We start from the raw sequence: 17,598 nt of genomic DNA, 5'->3' as shown, positions 1-17,598 counted from the left end.
GAACCGCAGTCAGAGAGGGGAGAGTAAGAGGAGGGAGAGCCTGGGAGGCAGGGAGAACAGTGGGGCAGAGACAGGGAGTGGCAGGGGGTAGGAGAGGGACAGTTGGGCCAGATACAGAGCTCTGACTGTAAGAGGGCAGAGACAGAGGGGCAGTCAGAGCGCTGAGAGAAAGAGCGTGGAGCAGGGCAGGGACAGAGGAGTAGGGCATAGACAGAGGGGCAGTCAGAGGACAGGCAGAGCGGGGGAGTAGGAGAGCAGAGAAGGAGAGGCAGTAAGAGAACCGCAGGCTGAGAGGGGAGAGTCAGAAGGCAGAGTCAGAGAGTGGTAGAAGGAGGCAGATGGGTAATTAGAGAACCACTGGCAGAGCAGGGAAAGTAAGAGGGCAGAAAGCACTTGGGGTTCTTCAAATTAAAGCTGGGTCCACTTTCAGATTCAGGACCAAGCAGCAGTGCTGCTCAATGGCAGGTTTCGCCACAACTTTCTCACATGGATACATGTGTGCCAAACTCAGCCGATCTATTCCTATTTATAGATTGGTGTCCAAGAGCACCCAAAGTACGTCAGAGAGAGCACGTTATTTCACTTTTTAGTGCTGTAAAGAGGTCTGTAAACCCAGAATACCTACTTAGTTTCACATTATTGCAAATGTTAGAAACCGCATTAAAGGCTCCTTTAGGTGGCTGGCACGCCATTTGATGCCTTTAATTTAGAAGCGTAAAATGCAGTGCAATTGGCGCAACAGATTCTGCTGACAGAAGGCGAGAGTAGAGGTGAAGTGGGAACCCTTCTCTCAGCAGACTCTTGAGGCCGAGAGACCTCATCACTAACACAGTGAGGTAACGTTTAATAATAGAAAGAGTAGGCAGGTTTTTTTTATGTTTGTGCTCCTGTTTTATGGTCTGGAAGGCTGCTTTTACTGTTTATTTGTCTGGTACTACCACAAACATTGTCTACAGCAGGTAAAGTGCATGTAATCTCCCATACCTTGCAATACACCTATATGATCTTGAACTTTGACGTTTCTGGGGGTACAGAGCTGACCACGGGTGATTGTCCAATTTACAGGCAATTCTACTGATTATGCAGCAGTGATGCACTGTTGTGCTTTGTTATGATTTTTAAATATTTGTTTCAGCAATTTTTCAACAGTTGGCTTTCTATTTTAAAGAGCAACATCATTGTACACTGATGCATGTGATCAATGTTTCGTTGTGAGAAATAGGTATGGAATGTATTTGGGAGATTGTTTATTCCGTCTAGTGTCCTTTTGTCAATAAAAGCTACAATGCAGAGGCGGGATTGGACTGTCCCTGTATATGTCTTAGCTATTACAGAAGGAAGTGTATTCTCACATTAAAGCTTTCATGGTGGGTATTGTGCCTTACACTGCCCACATATGTTTTACTTTATGTTAGATTGGTGACAAATAAAAATACAAGTCAGGTTTAGTGACCTCTATGTCCCTAGACTGCTTACTGGGGTGCAGGTGTACTTTATTAGAAGTGTTCAGCCTCCGCCCTTAACATAATGCCATTAACAAAGAGGCAACTCAGTTGTTGTGCACCCTACGTGTGGTCTAGATTCCTATTGTTTTTTCATTTTTTGGGGTCTAAATTAGCTTAAAATGCACTATTTGCCCTTTTTTTTTCTTTCAAAAACTCCTCAGAGGATGAACCCCCTCCCCTGATCTTGACTTATATTGGTTGGGCTCACTTGGGGTTAACATAAAAAAAGAGCATTTGATGGCAAATGTGCAATGTATGAATGGTACTCAGCATTGTTATCTCGAAGTGTGTTATGAAGTTCTGTGATTATACTGAATAAGCAACTACCTATGTTATTATATGGCATTGACATCTCTTTATTAATGTAATAACTGCACTTTCACAATTGCTTTATTAACCTTCCTGCTTTCTCAAATTTGCTTGAAAATGCACCATTTGTACATCTTTTTTCAACATTTTCTCGGGGGGAAATTCCCCAGAACCCTCCTTAGGGGGTTCGGGCTCGCTCGCTATGCTCTCTCGCTATGGTGCAGTATAATTATCATTTTGCGCCTCACCACTTTCAAATGCCACCAGCCGCCACTGGGCAGACGCCAAAATAAATGGCATCCTTACGTATCTAAATGCCCCTTGTTGTGTTACAAATGAAGGCAGATGTCTACTATCCAGAAGCAGAACAATCTTGTGATAGACTGTTGACAAATCTAGTTTTTAAAACACCTACCTCAAAAGTGCTCAGTATGTAGTTTATATCCAGTAATAAGTGGCGATCCACCCATATACTATTGTTAAGGTCATGAAGATCAACGCACATGTGGACCTTACCATTAGCCTTCCGTGCTAATACAATGGGACTCTGCCATTCGGATGCCTCTATTGGCTCAATCATCCCTTCAGAGCACAATTTATCTATTCCCCGTTGATAGTGCTAACTTCATGGCCAAGGGAACTCCCCCTATTTTACGGACTTTAGGAATTGAACTCTCTTTAAAAATCATTCAATATGAATACTACTTTAGTTTGCCTAACCTATATTGAAGTATCTCTTGGAATGCACTCTTTCAATTGTCTGTCTCAGTGTTATTCATTACTATCACTTGTTCAGGATGCATTGGATTCCACATTATCCCAAACTTCTTTTGCTCTCTCCATCCCAACAGCCTTTTCCCTTATCTAGCTCATACACTTTGCCCATAATAGCCTTATTCTTGAAGCTTAATTGTGATTCAAAGCAACCCAACATGGGTAACTTTGTACCACAATAACCCACAGGAGATGCATGGGTATTTTCCAATTTCAAATCAGGTAATTTAAAGTATGTATCCTTATCAATTATAATGCATGGTGAGCAGGAGTCTGTCCTCATAGCCACACTTACTCCAGCAATCAATACTCTGAATTTGAGAGGATTATAAGCTTCCTGAACATTCAGTACCTTTTGTTGATCCATTTCAGTGTACAAAATGCTATCATGTGAATCTGACACACCCACAACTAACACTTTGTCATTCTCAGGTGACTCCTCCTCAATCATCTGAATCAAAGTTTTGCCTCTTCTATCTCCTGTTCCATGCTCATGGATGTTAGTGTTCCATACTCTGGAGAAATGCCTAGACTTTTGATATTGATAACACTTGGTCACTGCAGCTGGATAGGTTTCACATGTAGACATATGCTTAAAATTCCCACATCTAAAACACTGGATTTTGTTCCTTCTTGTGTAACCAATGGGAGACTTAGATTTGCACAAATATTTTTTCTTATTCAGCTCTTGAGATCCGGCTTCCCAACAATCGACTTGTGACTCTTTACTATCTGATTTCAATGCAGACTAACTCAGATTTTAACACTGAAATGTAGGAGGAGGCATCTTCCATTTGTTTTGCAACAGCTATGGTTTTTTCCAATGTGAGTTCCCCTATACTTATCAATTTTTCTTGAATTTTTAGACTACTAATGCAGTTAATCAATTGATCTCGTATGATTTCATTATGCAGATCCTTAAACTTGCATGACGCTAACACCCTCAGACATCCTATATACTAATCTATGTTTTACCTTAGTTGTTGACTCCTGCTAATTAATTTATGCAGTTCTACCTCCAAATTTAGATTTTTTGCTGTGGTATTCACTTAAGACTTTAATAGCCTTCTTGTATACATCATCCTCCTCCTCATCTTAATCCTTCTGACTATCATGAGATGGTAAGCTTCTTAACATTTTTCTACCCTCTACCCCCAAATTATGTTTCAGTAATGCCAATTTATGTTTGCCGTCAAAAATGTGACCACCAATTGCCTCTAAGAATGCTTCAAAAGTGTACTTCCAATCGTCTCACAACATCACTGATTGCCCATAATATTACAGAAACATTGGTGGTGCTATTACAGATTCCATAATACACAGTCACTCCCAGCCTCGCCTCTCTTGTAGGCTCACCTTTCTATCTCGGTCTCAGTCCTCTCTCCACCATACCATTCAGCTCTCCCTCCCTCACCCCCTATTCAACGTCTCTCTCCCTGCATTATATCTCTATTACTGCCTCATCTCTCCCACCCATTGGTCTATTTCTCATTATCTGTCCCTTTCTTTTCTTCAGAGCTATCCCTACCTCACCCCATTGTGTCTACCTCTATTTTTTTATGTTGAAAAAGCTTTATTTAGGACAAAAATCATTACAAAATAGTAAGCCAAATAAAATGCCTTGGAGTAAGTAACAACAGATGTGAAGGGCAAACCGAACAAAGTAGAGAGCTGTTTATAGTTTTACAGTACCAAAGGAGAAATGGAAAAAGGGATGTAATATAATTCAACAATTGAAGATCGAGGAATAATTAATATATTAATAATAAATGAAGAAGTAATTAACATACCAAAAATAGTATAACAATAAGAACTAATACACAGTAAAAGGTAGAGAAATAACATCTTACGGAGATCTAAAATTTTCAGAACGTATGGATGATATAACTTCTTTTTTTGCAACTTTGCTTAAATAATTAATTGATGGTAACCAATATAAATCTCTATTGGCAAGTGCATTGTGTGAGTAGGCAAAATCAATATCTAATCTATGATAATGGCTAATATTATTCCATCATGACTTACTGAGAGTTTAGTTGAACATTTCAAATGTAATGTGATTTGCTGAAAGGCTAAAGCCAACATAAGATCAAGTAATCTTTTATCATGCAGAGACAAAACCAAAGACTCTATTAAACTTCCTGCAACAAGAATAACATTGGCCAGGGGTATGTGTAAGTTAAAGATTTTAGATACGAGCGATCCGATGTCCACCCAGAAGGAGGCTACATTGGACATAAAAATAAAAGATGTAACAAATCAGCTGAAGGGGAATTGCAGAACCAGCAAGTCTTTATCTGTGTGGGAAAATTTTGCTATTGATAAGGGAGTGAAATATAGTCTATGATATAGAAAAAACATAGGCTGAGTGGTAGAAGCAGACCTAGAATTTTTTTATGATCTTGCCCAGATCTTATTCCAGAAAGTAACGCTTCATGCACAACCCAAATCTGATTCCCAAGCAAGCTCCAAATTTGTTTTAGAGCGAGTGAAGAGGTGTTTTATTGATCAAAGAAGCCTTTGGGAACAACTGCAGTCATTTAAAAAAAGAATCAGTTAAAGGTGGGGAAGCATCAGAGGAAATGGAGTAGAAGACTTCCAGAATATTCCCATAAGAATTGAACATTCCTGCCAAAAAGAGCATGGACAATTGAAAGAAGTTTGAAAATGAGTAAAAGAACAAGGGCTCAAACAATCATACATGTCTCAGACGCACACAATACCTCGAAGTCTCCAAGATTTCCAATCTAGAGGTCTATTATTAATAGTAATAAGGTGATTATACCATAAGGGAGATAGTAGGAAAAATTCTCTAGTAGAAATTTTTGGTTGGCAATAAGGTCTTAATAAAGAACAAGTGTGGCAAAACAGTGGGAGATACGTAATGCTTGCCTTTGCAGTAAAGGAAAGGACTTCTTTTATGGAGAAAGGAGCGATCAAGGATCGTTCGATTCTAGCCCATAAAGGTGTGTAAGGTGTATCAACTGTAAGAAGCCATTTGGAAGCATGCTTCAGGCAAGAAGCTGCATGATAGAGTCGAAAGTAAGGACATTTTACACTTCCATTAGCTTTTGGTTTTTTGAGAAGTTTCAAGGAAATTCTAGGTTTCTTATCATACCATAGAAATGTAGAGAGAAGGTAGTCAATTTTTTTTTAATATATAGAAGGAATATGGATGGGTATCATTGAGAGAGCGTATAGTAAGATAGGAGTAATCATCATTTTCATAGAATCAAGATGGCCTCACCATGAAAGGAAAAGATGATTCCATGAGGAAAGAAGTTTAGAGATGCGGTCATGGGTCTCCTTCATATTGAGTTTAACCGAGTTTAAGATGGAATTATTAAACCAAATTCCTAAGTATTTAATTTTAGAGTTATTCCATCAGAAGCCAGTCAAGTCAAATTGGTGTTTAAGACATGGTGATGGGCAAGATTTCTGTTGTATCAAGGTTGGTTTTGTTCACAAAAGTTAAAGACAAATAAGAATATTCTTGTAAAAGGGAAAGGATTGAGGCTTCAGGATTGGAAACAAAAAACAAAATATCATCTGCGTACGCTGACAATTTCAAATGGGAGCCTCCATAAGAAAATACAGAAATAGATTAATTTTGACGAATACGAGACGAAAAGGATTCAATAGATAGAACAAATAAAAGATGGGATAAGGGACACCCCTGGCAAACCCCCCGTTGCAATGGAAAATATTGAGAGATGAGGCCATTGACTAAAAAAGAGGCAGTAGGGGACAAATAAAGTAAAGAAATAAGGGAAATAAATGTGGGGCCAAAACCATGCCAGTTTATAGTTTTGAATAAAAATGACCAGTCAACTCTGTTGAAAGCATTCTCCCCATCAATAGCAATTGCTGCTAAAGAATAAGAGAAAGTGGAGAATTTATAAAGGAAATTAAAAAACATTTGAGAGTTATCAGAAGTCAATCTGCCTTTAACGAAGCTGTGTTGTTCTGGATCGATTAGAGCAGGCAAAAGAGGTTTGAGACAAATGGCAAGCAATTTAGCAAACATTTTATAATCCACGTTTACAAGGGAGATCGGGCAATAATTCTTACAAAACTTTGGATATCGACCTTCCTTATGGATGAAACAAATTGTACCTTCTGCTTTGTGAGTGTTACAAAAGTGTTGGGAGAGGTGTAGGAGTTTAGGGAGTAACAAGTTTGAGTAGTGTAAATAAAATTCTACCGCAAATCCATCTGGACCCGGAGTTTACTCTTTTTTGAGTGAATTTAGAGATTTCGATATTTCTCTACTTGAAAGATCTGATTCAAGAGCATTGAAATCAAGTTTCCACAGGGAGAAGGGGTAACTTGGGCAAGGTAAGTATCAATCAAAGAAGAAGAAACGGGATTCTGGTGTATATAAGGAGTAGGGGTGGGCGAAATTTGCGTACTCGCGCTACGCAAAGCTCCATGAAATGGTAAAAAATCTCCGCAAGCACGCAGAGTTCCATGAACACACAGAATAGCTTGTTCCGCCTGTTTGTGATGCTTTTTTCCTGTTTGTGAATGCTGTTTGCGTGCTTGGGGGGAAATATCTTGCGAACACACATTTTGAAAGCGCGAACCTGCAAAAAATTGCGCGAAGCCCGGATGGCAGAATTTTTGGCAACTCTGCGTTCTCCGGGGAACTCCAAATTACCCAAATTCCGTGAGCGGAACGGAATTTACCACCCAGGCCTAATAAGGAGTTATAGAATTGTACAAATTCTTCTAATATATCCTGTTCTTTAAAAAGATGTTTACCCTCTGGAGTTTGAATGGAATCTATTAATATACATTCTTTTCAAGCTTTAAGCAAGAAGATTACCTACTTTATTTCATCTGCCATAGTAGCGGGCACTACTACGTAGAAAAATAGACGAAGCCTTATCAGTTAATTAATTTGTTGAAATCTAATTTTGCACGAACAAGCTCTTGTAAATTAGAGCTAGGGGAGGAAGAATAACACTGAAGTGCTAGTCGTTTAATGTTAGCTAATAAGGTCCTATGTTGAGCATGGGATTTCTTCTTTTTCCTGAAGACCACATTTTTAATAAAACTGCAGGCAGCAGCCTTAAATGTATCCCATATTAATGAAGGAGAAGAGTTTGGATCCTCATTCAAGGGAAAAAATTATTCAGCAAAAGAAATGAAGGAAGTGAAAAAACTTGGGTCTTGTAAGAGAAAATTGTTGAATCTCCATCGAGAAGATCTGGGTTGTGATCGGAGCAAATCAAAATCTGCAATCACTGGGACGTGATCAGAAATCACCATAGGTTCAATTAAAGAAGAAATAAGATTTTGAGGTAGATGTTTAGAGAGAAAAATGTAATCTAACCATGTAAGAGAGATATGAGGAGGGAAGAAAAAAGAAGATTCTGTTACATCTGGGTTAAATAAACCCCAGGGATCAATAAGGTGTGACTGAGAAATGGTGATATGAAATTGCTTATGAGTTTTATGGGGAATAAAACAAACAAATTTGGGATTTTGCGGTCTCTAAATGGATCTATAATCTGGTTGCAATCACCTCCTAGAATATAAAAAATCATATGTACATTGGATAATTTTTTTTGTAATAATAGGTCAAAGGGAATAGTCTGGTTGAGTTGGACCATAAAAATTGAAAACAGTCAATGAAATATTATTAATAAGTAACTAAACTAATAGCCATCTACTTTCTGAGTCCATGTCTTGACAAACAAGGACTAAGCCAACCCATCTCTATTTGAGCTTCAAAGCCTCCAGAGAAGGTATTCTCTGCCTTTTTATGGGGTTAATAAAATCTTTCACAATCCAGGAAATAACTCTGAATGAAAACAAATTGAACAGTATATGAAACAACGCGATCAACAGTAGTAAATGAGGAGAGGTAGAACATTGAAACAGGAGAAGAGAGTAAAAAAAAGGAGGATAGTAAAGAAGTAGAAGAAGAAAAAGGAAGGGATGATAGAGAATACAATAAGAGAAGACAGTACATGTCAACCATTGAAAAGGAAGAGATATATAAGTTCAAGTTCAAGTTCATGAATGTATATAGCGCACTACTCACCCAGAGGGTCTCAAGGGACTTATGACTCAAACCCGTACCTTATGGGGAGAACAAGAAGAAAAATACAAGGAGTGGTGACACAGAAGTGAGGACGGTACATCCAGTCAGGAAGAACGCATCACAACAGGGAAGCATATAAAACGAGGAGGAACCGGATAAGTAAGGAAATTCCAAAGACAAATTCTGTAAGAAAATGAAGCGGAAGAGAAAAATAATTATAACATGTTATGAAACAGATATCAACAAACAACCTGCAAAAGAAAAATAGCAAATGAATTTGCATAGATCAAACATGATTACAGTAAGAAATAGCACCTCTGTGCACAACAAGAAAGACTTGTGGGTCTAATTAATTTAAACATCAAGAGTTAATGCAGATTAAACGACGAATAGTTCATTAAGTCTTTAATGTTTATTCAACAGTTGTTGAAATTGCTGCTTCATAATCAACGTAAAATATCCAAAATTAAATTTCCATCATCAGATAAATCATTCTGAAGCAGGTTATCACAAATCCCGATGCATTTCGGGCCACGCCCTTCTTCAGGGGATAACTCTACAAAAACAATCCAAAAAAGCACAATTCAATCAAGTATCCAAATGTCATTGCAAGAAAAATAACATAAAAAAGTGCTCACTTACAAGCAGTGCGATTGTGAAAAGGATGCAAGAATAAAGGTAAACGCCTATTAGAAGGTGTACACGATGGTCAAACAATAATAATAGTCAAACGTAAAGTAAGGTTAGAAAGTAGTCACCCCGTGTGGGAGAAAGGATCACCAAGTGTTAATACATATGAAAAAAAGTGGATAAAAGTGAGGCGGAATTAGCAGTAGAAAGATAAGATCAAAACTAACGGAACCCAAGTGCAGGAAGTTAGGCGAGGAAACGAGTAGTCCCAAGGCGGGTACTTACTTAAAGACGAGCTTAGAAAACTACGCGGAGTTCCGCGGAGTCAGTGTTAGTCAGCGGAGCAGCTGAGCTGAAGTGAAATACAGACGTGTGGGAGCCAAGAAATGAAAAAAGGACTGGTGATCAAACATAGAAAGAGACGTAACCACTCGCTAGAAAGGTGAAAGGCGGAGGCCATGTTGGAAAGGAGGGTATCAAACAGAAGAAGATATCAAATTATGAAAAACGTGACTTAAAAAGAGTAATACAGACAAATAAATCAATAAAGTATGACATTGCATTACAGGTAGCATAGGAATTCAATGCGATCGTTAAGTCCATGGGGTACCATGGTGGACATAAGACGGATCCAAAAGTTCTCTCTTTTGAGAAGGGTGTTCTTATTGTTCCCAGTGACTTTGACTTGCTCAAGTATTTGAAATTTTAATTGAGCCACACTGTGTTTTCCAGAAAATGAGAGGCCACACTGGATTTCAAGTTTTGTGTGCGAATGTTGCTTTTGTGTTCAAGGATGCGCACACGGATTTTTCTCTCAGTATGTCCAATGTAGCATTTGCCACAGGGGCATTTCAACATATAAATGACGTTACTGCTATTGCACGTAGCATTCACTCTGAGTTTTATAGTGTGTCCTTTCATGGGGTGAGTGGTTTTGTTCCCAGGGATACAGTTACTACAATTGCTACAGTTGTAACAATGTTTGAGACCTGTGTAGACAATAGGAATTGCGATAGAAGAGGGTTGACTCAATATTTCCTTCACATTGCGACCTCTAGTGAAAGCGAACATCGGGGGTTGGCTGAATAGACCCTGAAAGTCAGGTTCCATAGTTAATATGGGCCAATGCTTCCGGATGATATCTTGAAACTGTTTGGACATCTTGGAGTATTTAGAAACCACAACCATACGGTTCGAAGGTTCTTTGGGTTTGGGTTTGAGTAGTTCAGACCTCAAGCATTTGTTAGTCCTCTCCATTGCCAGATCCAGAATGGGTGTTGGGTACCCACGTGCTCTCAGTCTTTCCAGTGTGATGGTGAGTTCTTTCTTACTTTCTGATTCACTAGAAACAATTCGCTTCACTCTTAACAGCTGTGCATAAGGTATATTGTTCTTAAGATTAGGTCGATGGAAGCTGTTATAATGTAATGTGGAATTCCTATCCGTAGGTTTCCTGTAGATAGTAGGGAACCACTCATTAGGTTGTCTGTGTATTTCCACATCCAAATAATGGATGCAATTGTCACTGTATTCCCAAGTGAATTGGATACGTTCATTAACTTTGTTCCATGATTCCAAAAAGTTAGTTAGGGTGTCAGTTGAGCCTTCCAATAACAAAAAAATGTCATCGATGTACCGCAGGTACAGTCTCCCATGTTGTAGCCAGGTGTTTTGACATAAGATGTGTGACTCTTCAAATACTTTCATGTAGATATTAGCGTAGCAAGGAGCTGCCGAATTGCCCATGGCAGTACCATTCAACTGTAGTATCCACTTGTCTAACACCGTGAAGTAACTATGATACAGAGTGTACATAGTGAGATGCATGAGGAAAACTTTCAAGTCAGGATCCAGATCTGATGTGATTAGAGTTTGTTCAATTGCTTCCATTCCGCCATCATGAGGGATGGAGGTATACAATGAACACACGTCCACTGTACACATGATCAATTCAGTGTTCTTGAGTTCATTCATGATGGGTTCAAGTTTAGACAAAAAGTCAGTGGTGTCACGTACATGTGACTGAGTCTTGAGGACAAATGGTTGCAAGTACCTGTCTAGAAATTTACCGGTGTTCTCATGTATGCGGGTGCGTTGGTGATCATGGACACTACTTTTTACGAACAACAAATTGAGGCTCATATCAATGATACCAACACTTATGACACATTACCTGGAGACCCAACCATTGAATTTTCCAAAAATCTGATCCAAATTATCAACTTGGCATTTGAAAATGGAACCATCAATGACAAGACTAGAAGATTTCTGACTCCTATCAATCCTAGACCTCCTGTTATGTATAAACATCCCACTAAACCCCCCTTTCGGCCGTATCCACAAGAGGAAGCATGCATGAGAACACCGGTAAATTTCTAGACAGGTACTTGCAACCATTTGTCCTCAAGACTCAGTCACATGTACGTGACACCACTGACTTTTTGTCTAAACTTGAACCCATCATGAATGAACTCAAGAACACTGAATTGATCATGTGTACAGTGGACGTGTGTTCACTGTATACCTCCATCCCTCATGATGGCGGAATGGAAGCAATTGAACAAACTCTAATCACATCAGATCTGGATCCTGACTTGAAAGTTTTCCTCATGCATCTCACTATGTACACTCTGTATCATAGTTACTTCACGGTGTTAGACAAGTGGATAATACAGTTGAATGGTACTGCCATGGGCAATTCGGCAGCTCCTTGCTACGCTAATATCTACATGAAAGTATTTGAAGAGTCACACATCTTATGTCAAAACACCTGGCTACAACATGGGAGACTGTACCTGCGGTACATCAATGACGTTTTTTTGTTATGGGAAGGCTCAACTGACACCCTAACTAACTTTTTGGAATCATGGAACAAAGTTAATGAACGTATCCAATTCACTTGGGAATACAGTGACAATTGCATCCATTATTTGGATGTGGAAATACACAGACAACCTAATGAGTGGTTCACTACTATCTACAGGAAACCTACGGATAGGAATTCCACATTACATTATAACAGCTTCCATCGACCTAATCTTAAGAACAATTTACCATATGCACAGCTGTTAAGAGTGAAGCGAATTGTTTCTAGTGAATCAGAAAGTAAGAAAGAACTCACCATCACACTGGAAAGACTGAGAGCACGTGGGTACCCAACACCCATTCTGGATCTGGCAATGGAGAGGACTAACAAATGCTTGAGGTCTGAACTACTCAAACCCAAACCCAAAAAACCTTCGAACCGTATGGTTGTGGTTTCTAAATACTCCAAGATGTCCAAACAGTTTCAAGACATCATCCGGAAGCATTGGCCCATATTAACTATGGAACCTGACTTTCAGGGTCTATTCAGCCAACCCCCGATGTTCGCTTTCACTAGAGGTCGCAATGTGAAGGAAATATTGAGTCAACCCTCTTCTATCGCAATTCCTATTGTCTACACAGGTCTCAAACCTTGTTACAACTGTAGTAATTGTAGTAACTGTATCCCTGGGAACAAAACCACTCACCCCATGAAAGGACACACTATAAAACTCAGAGTGAATGCTACGTGCAATAGCAGTAACGTCATTTATATGTTGAAATGCCCCTGTGGCAAATGCTACATTGGACATACTGAGAGAAAAATCCGTGTGCGCATCCTTGAACACAAAAGCAACATTCGCACACAAAACTTGGGGGCAGATTTATGAAGGGCTTGCGCCACGGTTACGCCGCCGTTGCGTGACGCAACGGCACGGAATCGTGGCGCATCCCTGCACCCTATTTACAACGTGACGCATCTAGGAGATGCGTCACGTTGTACAGCACTGCGCCACGAGGAGGCGTTCCTGCGCAGGGGGGCGTTCCTGCACAGGAACGCCTCCTGAAAGTGGCTGAGTGAAATCTATGAGATTTCACTCAGTCACTTTCAGGGCAATGCTGCGTCAAAACCCTGCGCCTGCTTGAAGCAGGCGTAAGGCTTGAGGCAGCATTGAAAGAATAGGCCCCCCCAGAGCATTGCTGGAGCTGCGTCGCGCTTGCGACGCAACTCCAGCAATGCGTCACATTTCCGGCACAGATGCGTCACGCATCTGTGCCGTTTTTGCCCCATGGTGCGCCGCATCATAAATGCGGCGCACCATGGGTGGCGTAGCTGTGGCGCACTGTGGCGCATGTTAACTGGCGCATCCCTCGGGATGCGCCAGTTAACATAAATCTGCCCCTTGAAATCCAGTGTGGCCTCTCATTTTCTGGAAAACAGACACAGTGTGGCTCAATTAAAATTTCAAATACTTGAGCAAGTCAAAGTCACTGGGAACAATAAGAACACCCTCCTCAAAAGAGAGAACTTTTGGATCCGTCTTATGTCCACCATGGTACCCCATGGACTTAACGATCGCATGGAATTCCTATGCTACCTGTAATGCAATGTCATACTTTATTGATTTATTTGTCTGTATTACTCTTTTTAAGTCACGTTTTTCATAATTTGATATCTTCTTCTGTTTGATACCCTCCTTTCCAACATGGCCTCCGCCTTTCACCTTTCTAGCGAGTGGTTACATCTCTTTCTATGTTTGATCACCAGTCCTTTTTTCATTTCTTGGCTCCCACACGTCTGTATTTCACTTCGGCTCAGCTGCTCCGCTGACTAACACTGACTCCGCAGAACTCCGCGTAGTTTTCTAAGCTCGTCTTTAAGTAAGTACCCGCATTGGGACTACTCGTTTCCTCGCCTAACTTCCTGCACTTGGGTTCTGTTAGTTTTGATCTTATCTTTCTACTGCTAATTCCGCTTCACTTTTATCCACTTTTTTTCATATGTATTAACACTTGGTGATCCTTTCTCCCACACGGGGTGACTACTTTCTAACCTTACTTTACGTTTGACTATTATTATTGTTTGACCATCGTGTACACCTTCTAATAGGCGTTTACCTCTATTCTTGCATCCTTTTCACAATCGCACTGCTTGTAAGTGAGCACTTTTTTATGTTATTTTTCTTGCAATGACATTTGGATACTTGATTGAATTGTGCTTTTTTGGATTGTTTTTGTAGAGTAATCCCCTGAAGAAGGGCGTGGCCCGAAATGCATCGGTATTTGTGATAACCTGCTTCAGAATGATTTATCTGATGATGGAAATTTAATTTTGGGTATTTTACGTTGATTATGAAGCAGCAATTTCAACAACTGTTGAATAAACAGTAAAGACTTAATGAACTATTCGTCGTTTAATCTGCATTAACTCTTGATGTTTAAATGAATTAGACCCACGAGTCTTTCTTGTTGTGCACAGAGGTGCTCTCTCTCAACAGAGTGAGCTTTGTACGAGTTCCTTGGATTTTACACTGCTTGGCCAGACAGTGTTTCCTCTCGTAGCACACCACACTTTTACAAAACGGATCACTTGTAAAAAACTAAGCTGTGCGAGCTCCCCCTTCACTCCAGTTTTTACAGTAAGAAATAGACAAGTCAAGTTGCAGAACAAGGACCAGCAGTTTCCATCGACATTGTGGAGTGAGAGTGAATGAATTTCCTCAGGTATGTCGGGTCTTCAAAGGTCGAAGTTTTGTTTTGAAAAATGACCCTAAATAAGCATGGATGAAATAACCCATATCTTGCGTAGAGCAGGACGACTGTCAAGAAATTCCTTCCGACGTTTGACAGTTGCTGAAGACCGTCTTGTGAAATGAATAATTTAGAGCCAGACCATATACATTTTTTTTTACTTTAGCTTCATTCAAAACTTGTTAAAGGTCAGTAAATTTCAGAAAAAGAAAAATTACACCCAGTGACTTCGCAGGAGCTGATGTAGAGGTCAAGCGAGTGCCCAGTCTACGAGCATGTTGGATACTTAGGTGTGTAGTTGGAGGAAGGCCTAGAATCTTTGGAAGAAAGGTAGTGAAGAAATAAATGGGCTCATCACCTTCCAAGCCTTCCGGAAAGCTATATAATCGGAGATTATTGTGTCCATTTTTATTCTCAAGATCTTCAGCAGATTTCTTTAACAGGAGGACCTCCTTCTCTAAGGTAACAACCTTGACAGACATGTTTTGTAACTCTCCAACATGTTGTTCCACCACAGAAATACAAGATTCCATAGATGACCATTTAATATCCAAGACTTGCAGACGAGAAGTTGTTTCCTCAATTAATGGACATAAAGCATGTATTTCATCCAGAACAGTGTCCAAAGATACAGGAGAGACAGAGTTCGGCAGAGAAGGAGGATCCTGTTTAAGATGCTAGTTGCCAGAAGATGGAGTTTGCAGTTTGATTTAAAAAGTTGGCAAAGCCACCGGTCGCGAAGAAGTAGATTGCGCCATCTTGCAAGCATTATGTAATGAGTAAGTGGCATGAGAAGAACAGGATTCAGGAACAATAGACTTCTTAATAATCAAAAGGAGTTTCTTACTCCTTCCCATACGTAAAGAGCAGAGGAAAAACCAGAAGATTATAAGAATTACTGAGTAGACTTCTCAATATGTATGATAATTTTTGTTAGTCGCGCTCCAGGAAAAAAAAGGCACAAGATAAGGGCTGAGAATTATACTTGCATTGAAACTGCCAAATTAAACAACCTCAGAAATCCACTGGTCCAAAATGCAAGAAGAAAGGTAAGCAAACCACTACTTGTGCAAGAAAAGAAATGTTATGCATAATTATGTTGAAAGTTTCTTCAAACATAATGCAGTTGAGGAAAAAAACGCCATTGCAGGAAAAACAAAATGGCGGGTGAATTTGAGGAGTCATTGCTTCTTTAAAATATCTTAGAACAGGAGAAGAAATGAGCCATACCAATACCCACAAGCACTCGGTAGGCCATCCAATGTGTGAAGATCACTGTTTCAGGTGTAAAAGGAGGCTGGAGCTGCAGGAATCACCGCTGCATTTCCCATCGCGGTACGGAGCTCAGGATCAGGCGGCCATCTTAGTTTGCACCGCGCGCGGACCCGTCAACCTCTATTTTTATCTCACAATTATCTGCCAAACCTCAACTTCTACTCACTCTATCTCTGTATCAATCTCACTTCCCCTTTTCTACTTCACCTATGCATCTCTACTTCCCCTCTTTTTGCTCTACACCACATTTCTCTGTGTAGGATTCACCACTCTGTCTCCACTTTTCCGCCTCAATATTCTCTTTACCTGACCTGTTCAACAGCTCTCTCACACTATAACTTGCCGTACTATGTCAAGTCTATCAGTCTACCTCTGCCTCTTACTGCCTATATCAGGCTCTAACTAATCGTTCTTTTTACCCAATTTTAGCCCCCAGTTTATCGGTCTACTCTTTCTCTCTTCACATTTCCTATTTCCAACCTCTACCTCTATCAATCTCATACAAGACTGTACTTTTCTCCTTACCTCACTTTCTATACATACATCTTCGAATGTTACCCTCTGGATATCTTATCACCTTGGTCCTTCATCTTTCTTTCTTTACCTTACATTCCTCCATAGCCAATCCATCTCTCTACCTCACCCTTATCTCAATCCCCATTTTCCGTGTCTTGCCACACTGCAGTGGTGTAATGGAATTTGAAAGGGGGCCCCCTCCAAAGTACATGGACCCCCTCCTCTGAACCCAGTCAGGAATTCTCAGGCGAGAGGCCCGCCGCCTGTGCACTGTACCAGAGGCGGCCCCCTGAAGCTCAGAGGTCCCCTTACTGCAAGAGCTGCAGGGGCAGATGTTACACCACTGCCACACTGTTCTATTATCCCACTCTCCTTCTCCTGCCTCCAGACAGTCCATTTATTTTCCTCAGCAGCGTTCAAGTTAACTGTTTACGCAGAGAAGAATTTACATAGAAAGAGGAAAGATGGGTGAAGCAAAAGAAGAGAAATATGGCAACAGAAGCTGTTATGCAATAATCCACTAAATAGCTACTATGTCACTGTTACCATGTATTTTTTACAATTGGAGGAACAGGCTGGTTAGACAATGAATGTCACATGGTGTTAAAAGTACAGAGAAAATCTGGCACTTACAGTTTAAGTTTTCTGCTTTTTCTGAATGATCCTGTTTCTGACAGTTTAATTAATAATTGTTTATAATTGACTAATGTGTATAATTGCAAAGGATTGAATTAGTTAAACAAAAAAGGGTAATACATTGAAAGTGGGTATAAACGGGGGGGGGGGGGGTAAGGGGGATAAAATATATCCTGTCCAGCTCCCAAAAAATCCTTATGATGTAAAAAAAAACACAAACGGCATTTACCTTTATCCTCCAGCAGCCTGCATCTCCACAGCCAGGCACTGAAGAGCAAGACCCCAGTTTGGGTGAATCACTGCCTCACTTCTTTTACAAAACGGATAACCATTAGAAAGCTGCCA

The sequence above is a fragment of the Lissotriton vulgaris genome, chromosome 7 (genome assembly GCF_964263255.1).
Source record: "Lissotriton vulgaris chromosome 7, aLisVul1.2, whole genome shotgun sequence".
NCBI lineage: Eukaryota > Metazoa > Chordata > Amphibia > Caudata > Salamandridae > Lissotriton > Lissotriton vulgaris.
This window is presented reverse-complemented; position numbering follows the sequence as displayed.